The 13,864-nt window shown below is 33.8% G+C and overlaps 2 long non-coding RNA genes across 4 annotated transcripts in view; one reads left to right on the top strand and one right to left on the bottom strand.

Annotated features, from left to right (window-relative positions):
• Window positions 1–13,864, bottom strand: part of LOC122213422 — a 263,719-nt gene that overhangs the window by 159,221 nt on the left and 90,634 nt on the right. The window lies entirely within an intron of this gene.
• LOC122213446 lies at window positions 8,239–12,513 on the top strand. The gene is made up of 3 exons (XR_006199518.1): window positions 8,239–8,335; window positions 9,187–9,252; window positions 12,440–12,513. It is a non-coding gene; the product is annotated as an uncharacterized LOC122213446 (long non-coding RNA).

The following is a 13,864-nucleotide window of genomic DNA, read 5'->3' as shown; positions in this document are numbered from 1 at the left end:
AGAGGGAGGAAGGAATTAGGGAAAAAGAGAATGAGGGAAGAGAGAGAAAGAAAGAGAAAGAAATAAGAGGAAGCACAAAGTTTGTTCACTGTTTGGACTGTTACCTAGGACATTCTAGCCATTATGATACTAGCTGAAATTTTTTTATATACACTTTCTCCATTATTTATTTAAAAATTTATTTATTTAGAGAGAGAGTTAAAGAGTGGGGAAGAGCAGAGAGAGGGGGAGAGAGAGAGAATCCCAAGCAAGCTTCATGTTGTTAGCACAGAGCCCGATGTGGGGCTGAAACTCAAACCATGAGATCATGCCCTGAGCTGAAATCAAGAGTCGGACACTTAACCGACTGAGCCAACCAGGGATCCAGACATTTTCTCTATTATTAACTAAATCATGCAACAAAAGGGAACAATTTATTTGTGACTGACATTCAATCCTATGGAAATTGGTGTGAATTAATAATTTTATTTTCTAATTTAAATTATTAATATAACTTACCATCTTACTATATCATGCACTATATCAAATATTATTGTACTATTCCTAAAAAGGGATGTGTTTTAATATTTTAGCAATTTTTATGTCCATACTGGTGCTTATAGATTGAAAGCCAGCTATGAGGAGATAGCCAAATAATGGTGGTGTCACAAATATCAAAATGGCTTAAATAAGAATGAGAAGTCAACAATGCCATCTGACAACAGTGAAATCCAGCATATTCTGATATATATTTTTAAGATCAAAATGTTTGTTAATATTAATAACGATAATCACCTTTTGTTGAGTGCTTGACACATTTGGGCACTGTACCTAACACTTCCATGCATCATCTAATTTAATTACAACTCAATGAGGCTTAAATTTAAATTATGCATATTTTATCATGAAGGAAGTTGAAATGCAGAGGTGAGATTGTGAGACTAAGTTCTCATGACTGGTAAGTTCTAAAGGCCACATTAAAAGATATTTTTACTCCGGAGCAACTTTTCTTATTCATTATGCAATACTTACTACTTCTATTTTAGTATTATAATTTATGATTCACAAGAAAATGGTCTCTACTGAAAAGCCACAAAATATTCATTCTATTAATAGTGTGGAGAATATATCTTAGAAAATTTATTTTTTCAGGCATTATCCAAGGATCTAATGACATTTCAAAGACTAAATATGTGTGTGTGTGTATGTGTGTGTGTGTGTGTGTGTGTGTGTATGTAGGCAGATAGATATAGATATGGTGGGAATGGCTTAACTATGGTAAAGAAAAAATTTAAAATTTAAAAATTTAAATATTTTATTGATTGTTTTGTGAATATTTTAGGATTTCCTTCCTTCAGTCTTTCTTTCAATCTTTCTTTACTTTTTCAAATTATTTTATCAATGAAAGTAGTTCTACCCATAGAGACAGAGAATACTCCTTTTGAAAAAAAAGTATCTTAAACTTTACAATCGTATTATCTGTACATGATCAAAGAAAGAAGGAAAAGTATTTACTTGCAAGTGATTTAAATAACCATAAGCTTTGTATAGTTCCAATACTTCATAGAAAAGGAGCTTTATAGAGTACCTGAAATTTTCTTCAGGTGGCTAAATGAGTGAGCACTTAAAGCAAACAAGTTAGGTTAACCCAAGTGACATTACAGACCTCTGTGTCAGAGACTAAACTAGAGATCTGATCTCTATGTGCAGGTTTTGATCACTGAATGTCTAACTGAAGGTTTCATTTGTAGATATTACCCTTAGCCTCCTGAACAGAATTTCATAACAGTAATAAATAAATGAGAGTAAAACCAGCTAGGAAATACGGAGATGAGAGACTACATATATACACATTTTGTTTCCAGAAATGGATTTTAAATTTAGTAAGTAGAGTGTCTGAGTCATGGACTAACCACTAATTATCTCTGAGGATTTAGATGATTTTGTTAAAATGTCTGAGTCTCAATGTCATCTGTAAAAAAGGTCATAAGCTAAAGTATACAGATTTCAAATAATTAAATGGGACATGATATAATATGCGAAGGCAGACCATAGTTCCTGGAATATAGTACAAAGTGAGTGTTATATATTATTAGTAGTTGTTGTAAGAATCTCATCCAGATATTCTCTACATGGGTGACAAATGGTTAGTGCACAGAAACAGTGAGTGCACTAGCTTCACTCTAAAAATCCTGTGCGACCGTAACTCTGATAGAAATATAATGAATACAACTTAGACAAAGTAAAATCAACAAATGAAAGCCAGAATCCCCTTGATTTCTTTTGTGAACTCACTCAATCCTAGAAAATTCATTTTTCTCACTTCCTAAGACACTACTTCTCTCTGAGTTTTCTGGTCCTGAAAAAAATGAGCCTAACTGGAATTATGATGAGCCACAAATAAATTCTTGTCAGGCTACCATGACCAATCATGAATCACTTCCAGAAAATAATTATTCAGAAACACTCCATATTACAGTCTACAGAATCATTTCAACTCAACTGGTTTGATTCCATTTTTTTCCTTTTTAATTTAAATTCATGATGTCACAAACACCACAGACTGAAAAAAAAAGAGTATCCTTTTCTCTTTCCATGTCAATGTGACAGATCTATATATTCTGGGTTGGGAAACAATAGAAAAATAAGAAGCCAAGCCAAGACAGGATTCGGACAGGATACTCTGTTTACACTCCACTTCCTTCACAACCCCTCCTGTCTATACTGCACTTCTGGAATAAATGATGGATAATGGTCTTTCCACAGGTGATGGTGCATCTTTAATTAGAGCAAGGCTAAACCTGCAGGTTTTAAGCAACATTGTAAGTGTGGTTTAATCTTGCTTTCATCCAAGTATACAAATTTCATGAAAATTCTCATGGAAAAGAGTAAGAATACATTCAAATGTATTTTTAAAAGCACTATTCTCCCTTCTTTAAAATGAACAATTTTATAAGGCAATTCTAGTGTCAGCTATTTTAACAGAATCCAAAAGAGAAAAGCACTTTCAAAGTTTGCAATGAATCATCCCTACTAAAAGAACAACTAATTTCATTTTTCATAGTTCTTTCTAGCTGTGCAACTAAAATTGCCTTGTGTAAATTAGTATGAGATTTTTGTTGGGAGAAGCACAGCTTGAGGTTGTAGAAAGCCTCTAACACTTATGTCTTATCAGCAATATGCTTTTCTGTTTTGTGATCACAAGTTTTCCCTGTCTCCTTTTTACTGAAAAGTCCTGCTGTTTCTTCCCCACACATAGCAAGTGTTATGTCCCCCTGGGCTACAATACTGAGCATACTGACACATACTTGTTTCTGTTCCCTTGATGGTGATTTAGACTGAAGGGAGCTTATTGGATTTTTTCCCCCAAGATTTCCTAGCATAATGTGTTGAGCTTTTTAACATAACAGTACAATTAACATCTATTTAAAAAATACTGAGTAATGTGAGAAATAATTTTTTCTCTAAATTTACATCACATAATTTGTTGAAATTAAATGAGAATGCAACATCATTTCATTTTCAGTAACTTATTGTAATGAGAGTTGAAATAAAATATTGTTCTTTTCTCAGTATATATACTCAAATATCTTACAATTTTATACAGCTTTCCAATTAAATGTAGTATCGACACTGGTATTATATTGAAAATATTTTTATGTAGTCTCCTTAAAATGTAACTTAAAAATTTGAATATCACTTATAAAAACCTTTACAATATACACATGAATTGTTCTTGTTTCTAGTAAGGAAACATTCCAACATATGCCAATATATAGTTTATAATATTAAGAATCATACTAAATTTAGTAACTTTCAAACATCTATGTACATATAAAATATTTTATTAACAGTTAACATTTTCTTGTCATTACCATCTTAATAATATTAACATCACTTATCATTTTAAATGTAAACTGGTACAAACCAACCTTCACTTGAAGATGGAAAAATTATTTGCAAAGATCAAATGATTAATTTACTTCTATTTTACAGGTAAATACGATTCATGATTACACCACTGCATAAAACAGTAAAGAATGGACACTGATCTAGGTGTTGAGCCTACAAAATCTAAATATCCAAAATCTTATAGGATTCAACTTAATAATGTTAAGTTAATAAGTAAATATGGTTCTGTATCTTTTATACATTTATAACGCTGGTAACATCAATTAAAACTAAAATTTTGGTCAAATAAATATAGTTTCAGATAAAATGATCACTATTTGGTGATAGGAGTTTTACTGACTGTTGATCCTCCTACATGAAAACCAACACTTCCATATATGTAATAATTTATTTATTTTTTTATTAAAATGAAGCATTGGCATGAAGAGAAGATTAAGTTATTCAACCTCAATCAATGTCTGTGGTGTTAAGATTAAAGTTTAACCAACCTTAGTTATAGAAGTTAAAAGGTCAATGGATCTAGTAGAGAGAGGATAATGTGTAAAAGTCAAGATGACAGAGCTGAGGTGACTGACTAGGTTCAGACCTCAGCCTCACTGCTGATTAGATGTGGATCTCCAGAAATTTTGCTTAGCCTCTTACCTATAAAATATACCTACTTCAGAAAGATCTTATATGATTTACATAAGTCCTTAAGACAAGTAGAATGTGTAATACAAAAACTATCATTAGTATTATTATTTAAGAAATACTCCTTTTAGACCAAGAGAACATTTTAGGTTTGCTGTTTTAATATATATTGCCTTCTTCACAGATTTAAATTTGAGGTATTTACCTACACCGGCAAATGATACCATGAGCCAAATCAGGCTCACCATCTGTTTGTGAAATAAAGTTTTATTAAAACACAGCTCTGCTCATTCATTTATGTATTATCTATGACTGCTTTTTCACTACAACAAAGGTGAGAAATTTCAAGAGACTACATAGCCTACAAAGCTGAAAATATTTACTCTCCGTCCCTTTACAGAAAAAGTTTGCCAGCTCCTATGTGGGTCAAAACAGCTGCAGTATCATTTCTAGGGACTTTTGTTTCCTTCTTCCCTGTATATTTTTAAAAACATGTCATGCTTATACTTCATATTATATACTATCTTGTTTTATTTCATGAGGCCCAGATACTTTGGTAGAAATGGTTTGGACTTTACAATCTCTCATGTCCCTCAGTAGATAGATGTGTGACTTGATAATCACTGGTCCTCTAAGTTTGCTTACTAATCTGTAAAAGAATCTAATAAGGTGCCAAGAATATAGGGTGGCTTATTAATGTTACTTCTGCCCCACATTTATTCTTACGACAAATTTATTTGTTAGACAAGGAAGAAAAGTGTTATGTATTAATTATACAGATAAAGAACCAATGGCTGAACATAATGTCAAATTACTTATTAGTTTAGGAGGGAGGAAAAAGAGAACTAAAATGTATAAGCCAGTGGTTAGACATAGATTTTGGAGCCTGATCTAGAGATTCATATCCTATCTCTATTGCTTATTAACTGCATGACCATGGCCTTAATCTGTCTGTGCCTGTTTTCTTTCTTTATAAAATATTGAATAAATGTTTCCTATTTCAAAGTTGTTTGGGGAATTAAATAAGCTAATATATAAAAATTATCAAATGATTAGGCACATATTAAGCATTACAAAAGCATTAGCTATTAGTATTAACCATCCTCAATACATCAGAACATCTAGTATAATGCTGATTAATTATTGTAACAATCCTAGACTTGATCATTCTCCCCAATAAATGTAGGTAGGTATATAGATAGATAAATAGGTGGATACATAGGTAAAGAATCTGTGGTACAGGTCATTTAGGCAACATGCTCAGGTTTCCAAAGCAAAATTGGTAGATCTGGAATACATGTCCAGATCAGTCTTTTCCACAGTAAAAATCTTTTCTCCCAAAGTATTTAGTATTCCTATTCCAGTATTCAAAGCCAGGATTTTTTCAACTACTCCAGGGGCTATTTTATCTCTGAAGGATATTCTATTATTATCATGTTATTTCACTTCCTTTTAGGGTAGCTGTAATTAGAGAGGTCAGTGGATGAGAGGAAAAGTGCATTTAAGCATATAAAATACATGTTTATATATGTTCTCTCTTGAGCCTTGTAACATGTCTCTGAGTATGTATCTACAGATGAGTTGAAAGGTTTGCCAAAGCCACACACTTTTAAGTGTTTGGTCCCAGGATTCTTGAATCCAAATTGCATGCTCTTTCCAAAAATGTCCCTATTTTCTTTTTTTTCCCCCTTAGATTGATTGATTTTTTAAAAGTTTTTATATAAATTCTAGTTAATATATAATGTAATATCTGTTTCAGGAGAATTTAGTGATCATCACTTACAATAGAACACCCAGTGCTCATCACAACAAGTGCCCTCGTCAATACCCACCACCCATTTAGCCCATCCCCCACCTACCCACCCCTCCAGCAATCCTGTTTGTTCTCTACAGTTGTAAGAGTCTCTTATGGTTTGTCTCTCTCTCTTTATTTTCCCCCTTCCCTACGTTCATCTGTTTCTTAAATTCCACATCTGAGTAAAATCACATGGTATCTGTCTTTGTCTGACTGACTTATATCACTTTAGCATAATACACTCCAGTTCCATCCATGTTGTGGAATGGCAAGATTTCATTCTTTTTGATGGCTGAGTAATATTCTAGTGTGTGTGTGTGTGTGTGTGTGTGTGTGTGTGTGTGTACAGACACACACATACCATCTTTTCTTTATCTATTGATCAGTTGATGGACATTGAGGTTCTTTCCATAATTTGGCTATTCTTGATAATCCCGCTATATTGGGGTCCATGTGCCCCTTTCAAATAAGTATTTTTGCATCCTTTGGGTAAATATCTAGTAGTGCAATGCTGAGTCACAGCATAGTTATATTTTAAACTTTTTGAGGAACCTCCCTACTGTTTTCCAGAGTTGCTGTACCAGTTTGCATTCCCACCAACAGTGTAAGAGGGTCCCCCTTTATCTTCATCCTCACCAACGTCTGTTGTTTCTTACGTTTACTTTTAGCTGCTCTGACATGTGTGAGGTGGTATGTAACTGTGGTTTTGATTTTATTTCCCCAATGATGAATGATGTTGAGCATCTTTTTTACGTGTCTGTTAGCCATCTATAGATGTATTCTTTGGGAAAATATCTATTCATGAATTCTGCCCATTTCTTACATGTCCCTATTTTCTAAAAGCTTACTTTCTATTTTTGAAAAAATCATCACCCTACCTATTCTATATCCACATATATATACACATATATATATACATATATATATGTGTATATATATATAAATGCTCATATACAAGAAACATATTTACATGTCATATATACTTATATTCACATGTATATGTATATTTATACTTATATATAAGACTGTGATGAATAAAATAATAGCACCCCAAAGATGTCCATGTCCTAATCCACAAAACCTTTGAATATGTAACCTTGAATGGCAAAAGCAACTTTGCAGTTGTGATAAAAGAATCTTGACATCAAAAGATTATCCTGGATTATCCAGTGGACCCAATGTAATCACAAGAGTCTTTATAAAAGGAAGGCATAAGAGTCAGAATCAGACAGAAAAAGCTGAAGACGCTACACTTCTGTCTCTGAAGATGAAAGAAAGGGTTAAGAGCCAAGAAATGTAGACAGCATTTACAAGCTGAAAAAACAAGGAAATAGATTATGCCCTAGAGTGGTCAGAAAAGACACAGACCTCTGGATCCATTTTGGACTTCTGAACTGTGCTGCCTAAAGGCAATTTGTGTTAAAAAAAAAAATCAACTTGTGTTAGTTTGTTATAACAGCAATAGGGAAATAATAAATTCACAGATAAAGAAGGAAAACACATGTAGTAGCTGCTTAAAAAAATTCAGTTTAAAAATTTATCAGGTAACAGAACAAAAAAAAATTATATAATGGGGTAAGTGCTATGATAATTATCTTATCCCATTTTTTCCTTTTCTATTTTTCTATATAGAATATATCACTATCTAATATGTTCTATATCTAAATCTGTTTTTCTTCCACTAGAATGGATGCGTCATGGAGGTGAGATTTATTCTGTTTTCTTAAATGTTACATCTCCAACACAATGTCTAGAACACTTTCTGATATATGGTAGCTGCTCCAAGATTGTAAATTTATGAATGAACAATAGCACAGAAGGGATTATAGACAAAAAGTATTAAGTGTGGAGAAATCATGAAAAATAGGATTAGGATAATTTCTCATTTGTTAACGAAGTTCTGTTCTTTCTTCAAGTGTGTTCATGCAAGATTGTGAATGAAATACTGGAGAGGACTAGACTAAACAGTGATGACTCCATTTTCATGAAGGAAGTGAGCCTAGTTCTAGACCTTTATGGGTGAGTAACTTTAGTCTTAGTTCATTCAGGCTGCTATAACAAAATATCTCAGATTAGGTGTCTTACAAGCAACAGAAATTTAATTTTCACAGTTCTACAGGCTGGGAAGTCTGAGTTCAAGGCACCAAAAGATGATGTGTCTGGTGAGAGCTCACTTCCTAGACAGGTGTCTTTTCATTATAACCTTACATGACAGAATGAGCTAACGAGCTCTATGGGATGTCTTTTGTAAAAGCACTAATCACATTCTTGAGGGCTCTACCCTCATGACCTAAGTACCTTCCAAAGTCCCACCTCCTAATACTATCACACAGGGTGTGAGGTTTCAAGATAGGAATTTTAGGGATATTCAATCTATAGTAGTGATAACGTTCAAGAAGAAAGACATAAAGCAGAAAGAGAAAAATAATTCAGAATAGATAAGACGTGGTTATTAAATACTTAATGCAACAGAGTCATTAACTTAAGTTACATGTCTGTAAATAGTAGAAAATAATTGATAGATATTCTGAGGCCGTAATAAAATAATAAAAGGAAAGGATAACCTGGAATATGTATACCAAGACACTTATTGTGGATAAAATAGAAGTATATTGTTTGTAAAACAATGTCATATAACTGAGGTTATATGAACTTTAGTTAAAGGTAAACACGTGTTTGATTCCCTGAACTACCATTTGCTATCAAAATGTTTTACTTATTTAACCTCTACTTTATTTTCTGTATCTTTTATGACTATTGTGAAGAGAAAAAATAATATATGTAAAACACCTAGCAGATATGATGTTTAATGAATGCAAAATGACAATGTTTCCTATACAATTTTATTTAAAATTTCTATCTAATTTTAGGCCCTGTAAACATATGCCATGCATTTGGAAGATGGAGAAATGAAGTTGATTTCATAGGCATATGAGGTTATTACTCTGAAGATATGTGAAACAAATAGATCAATTAAGTAAAGTATATCTTTGACCCCACTATCTACCCTTCTTTCCCCCCCCCCCAATACCAAGTCACCTTCTCTTCTTGCTTTTCCAGGTGACAATGGTCCTCAGTTTGATAACAGTCCATTAAGCATACTGTTATTAAGGGTCATAATGTGTAGAGCATTTTCCTCATCACAGTGACCTTTATATAGATGATCAAAAACTAAGAGGCACATGTGGAACACAATTTATGAAAGACCATTTACAAATTCAATATAGTAGAGCAAATAATATGATATATTTATTGAGCTAAAGCTAGAAATATTATTTTTCATTTAAAATGCATTAAAATATAGAAATGAGTTAACTTTTCCCCAAGTTTTTTTGTAGTGTGTCTCCAAAGCCCAATGAAATTACTTTTTTTCTTCTAGTGTCCCTGTGACTGACATGCTAGAGCAGGCTCTGAGTGCTTGGCAGTTGTTATTGATTCTGATCCATTTTGACACCTTCCTTTGTGAGAAGTTTGTTTCTTCTGGAGATGAATCAAATGTGTTGATGCCCCAACTAGTTTCCTTCAGTGTATGAAAACACCAGAGGAAAAGTGATGTCTTACAAGCTTTACACAGCCCTCTGGTTTTCATGTAAAAACTGGGAAACCCATCTGTTACTTCTTTCCACTTCTCATATATCCAGTAGAGGGACAGAAATAAGACAATTTGTTGGTGATATTTATTATGAAAATTACTGCAAATAAATTTAAAAGGTCATAAATATTGCTAAGAAGTTTCTATTATTTCATATACCTTCCTCTCTTAACTACTGAATTCAATAAATATTTCTTGGGAGCCTATTCTGTACTAGGCAGAAGGTTGGGTATGCCAGGGAGAAGATAATAGTTAAGATACTACATGCTTTGAACAAATTATCCAAATTATCAGAAAAAAATTCTTTAAACCTTTTTCATTGTGACTTTCTCATCTCACTCCACTGCATAATTGGAAAAGGTGTAATACAATCCACTGTCATCAAGAGAATTACATACAATAATGGTCTTTATATTATATACTTATGTGTTAATAAAGGGATAAAACATTGGTAGTTGACAATTAAGTAGATATTGATTTATGAAACATTTTAATGTTGTCATATTAGCACTTCTCCATGTGTTTAAAGGAGAAAAGCTAACATTTTCTCAGGGTTCCTAAAGAACCTTTTATTTTATACTTGTAAGATATTAAGTGGATATATAAAAACAGACCTTTGCATTGTTAAGTTTTTACACATGAACATTCTACTTGACCCACAAATTAGTATTCTTTTTGGGAGGCTCAAATCACAACAAATTGATGTATATTGGAAAATGTTGAAAAAAGCTGTGGCTTAATCTCTACTTTTGAGGCAGACAACCCAATGACACTTTTGAACTACATGCTCCAGGAACTGAATTTTGCCCACTTCAAGTGGCTGGCAAAGGGAGGAATCTTCTATCTCGAGTCAACCCTTAAGAGTACTGAGCTTTCCTCATACTGCTACCAAACACACCCTTTTGGAGTTGTGTGATTTCCCTTCCCTTACAAGGAAAACTAGTGCTGACTAGAATTGGGCATTTCCCTTCCTCCAAGTCAGTTAGGCTCTGATAAAACTCCAGAGCATTAGGCTCTGGTTAACCAGTTTCTCCTGAGGGTAGGCCTTGTTAAAGCATGATCTGCCATTTTTCAAAATGGTTCCGGTTCCTTTCCACCTATTCCCACTCCCCAACCCTCACTGGAAGCAAGATGTCATTTTTTTTCCTCCAATATTTACTCTGAGAACCTGCTCAAGCTCCTGGAGGTGGATCTTACAATATCACTGGAGCAACCTTTATGACTGGGTCCCCCTGGATTTTTTAAGTCTCAGACTTGTCCACACTGAGCTTCCAGCAATTCATCAATAACAGTTCAGATATTTCTACCCAAAAGTGATTCCCACAGTGGTTTCTACTTGTGAATCTACTAAAGTAAGCAATGATTCCCTGTATTAGCCTATCTAACTCTATCTTGAGAGCAGTGATTTGCCCTATGTCCTCACCTTTTTTGTGGATCATAGAAAAATTTTTGATATTTCAGTGTGTTCAGCATTTTATTTGTCAGCATGGAGTGGAAAATTCCAAGCTTCTTACACACAGAATGGGAAAGTGGCAGCTTTGATATACCCTTTGGAAAAGAAGTGATGACTTATACTGGACTTGTGTTTAAACTGAACATCTGACCCATAAATCGCATATGATTCCCCAATCTGACAGTCCAATGTTGTGATGGGGTCAAATCCAACTCGATGGCTAAAAAGTGGTAAGGGCCCAGAAGTTCCACTTGTCAAATGTGAATGTCAAATGGAAAAGAATGCAGGCAACCTGGTCCCAGTGGTACCTTTGGCTTTACGTAAAAAAGTGGCCACTGTTCCTTAGAGTGAAGTATGATCCTTCTCCAACTCAAATGTCTAAACAAATATACTGAATAAATGAGGCTCTCAATTCATAGATGTTCCTCTAAATAATTGGGAATTTTTCACTGATGATTAACTAAGTTGAAATCCAATGGTGCACACTGGGATGCTGCTCATTTTTAATCTCAGTGGCAGACACATACAACTGAAAACAGGTGGTCATTCCATTCCTTGTGCAGAAATCAAGGATATTGTCTCAGTTTTCTTCAATACTTTCCTTGATAGATTTGATATGTTTTTACAGACCTTGGGTTATAGCCAATAACCTGTCTGTATAGCCTGCCACTTGGAAAACCACTGAATGTCAAAGTCAAGGCTGTTTGGCTCCATACTATGCAAACAAAGCATGGTTGCAGATCAGATGGTGAGGGTCACCCTTGTAGATCCATGGTAAAGGCTCATACTCTGATGAGACTGAAAAGAATCAAGCTGCTGACTGAACCTACATTTTCCAGTATACTAGCAACCGATACATGGTTCTCTGCATAATCACACCAAACACAGCAACAGTCAACCATCTAAGACCAAGCACAGAGTAGAGCTCTATGTTTCTGATAAAAAAGTTCCAATTGTATGTCATACTTGTAAATCTTGCCAAAAGCTGAGCCAGTTTTCTTGATAACAGAAATCACACTATATTATGCACTCTTGGCAGACTGACTAAATCAGACCTCTGATCTCTTTCTCTCTCCAGGTTATTGGTGATTTCTCAACACTTTTAGTATTGTTGCTGTCCAAGTTCCATCAGCCAACTCTGGACAATCATAGCCCTTGAAACTGAACGATATCATATGTTGAGCTTTCTGGACCATTCTCAATCTGATAATGATGTACCTTTCATTGCAAATGTCATTCAACAATGAGATAACAGAGCATTAAATGGATCTTCCATACACAATGTAATCCACAGGCATCTGAATTTCTTGAGTATCATAGCTACTTCCTCAAAAATAAGCATCACTTATCACCAGGGAAATGCAAATCAAAACCAAAATAATATCTCACACTTGTTGTTAACAATTATTATAAAAAAAAAGAGAGATAACAAGTATTGGGAAGTTTGTGAAAAGGGAACTCTAGTGAACTGTTGGTGGGAATGTAAACTTGTGTCACTATGGGAAAAAAAGGATGCTCCAGCAATCCCAATTCTTGGTATATAGTCAAAGGAAATTAAATCACTATCTCAAAGAGATATTTGTTCCCCAATGTGCATTGAAGCATTATTCAGAATAACTAAGACATGAAAACTATGTAAACGTCCATCGAGGGATGAGTGGATAAAGACAATGAATACATACATGCTATGGAATATTAATCAGCCATTAAAAAATAAGTAATTATGCAAATTATGGATGACAATATGGATGACAGTCTTGACAATAAGTATGAAATAAGTCAGACAAAGAGAAACACTGTATGAACTTTCATATAAGTGAAATCTAAAAAAGGCCAAACTCATAGAAACAGAGTAGAATGGTGGTTGCCAGGAACTAGGGTATGGGCAAACTGGGGAAATGTTGGTCAAAAGGTACCATCCTCCAGTTATAAGATGTGTGTGTTCTGGAGATCTAACATTTGGCATAGTAACTATAGTTAATAATACTGTATTATATGATCAAAAGTAGCTAAGAGAATAAATATTAAATATTCTCACTACACAAACAAAAATGTATAATTTTGTTAAGTGATGGATATATTAACTAACTTTACTGTGGTATTCAATTTGTAATATACATGTGTATCAAATCATCAGGTTGCATACTTTAAACTTACACAATGTTGTATGTAAAATATACCTCAAAAACTGAGAATAAACTGAGGGTTGATGGGGGGTGGGAGGGAGGGGACGGTGGGTGATGGGCATTGAGGAGGGCACCTGTCGGGATGAGCACTGGGTGTTGTATGCAAACCAATTTGACAATAAATTTCATATAAAAAATAAAATAAAATAAAATAAAATAAAATAAAATAAAATAAAATAAAATTCCTTGAAACATTAAAAAAATACAAGAAAAAAAATCAATTCAAAATGATGTTTACACTCCCTCTGTCAACCCCTCAAACCTTAAGACACTTCAGTCACCAAATGTATATACATACCAGAAAGGGATCATATTCC

Source organism: Panthera leo, chromosome A1 (genome assembly GCF_018350215.1).
Source record: "Panthera leo isolate Ple1 chromosome A1, P.leo_Ple1_pat1.1, whole genome shotgun sequence".
NCBI lineage: Eukaryota > Metazoa > Chordata > Mammalia > Carnivora > Felidae > Panthera > Panthera leo.
This window is presented reverse-complemented; position numbering and strand designations above follow the sequence as displayed.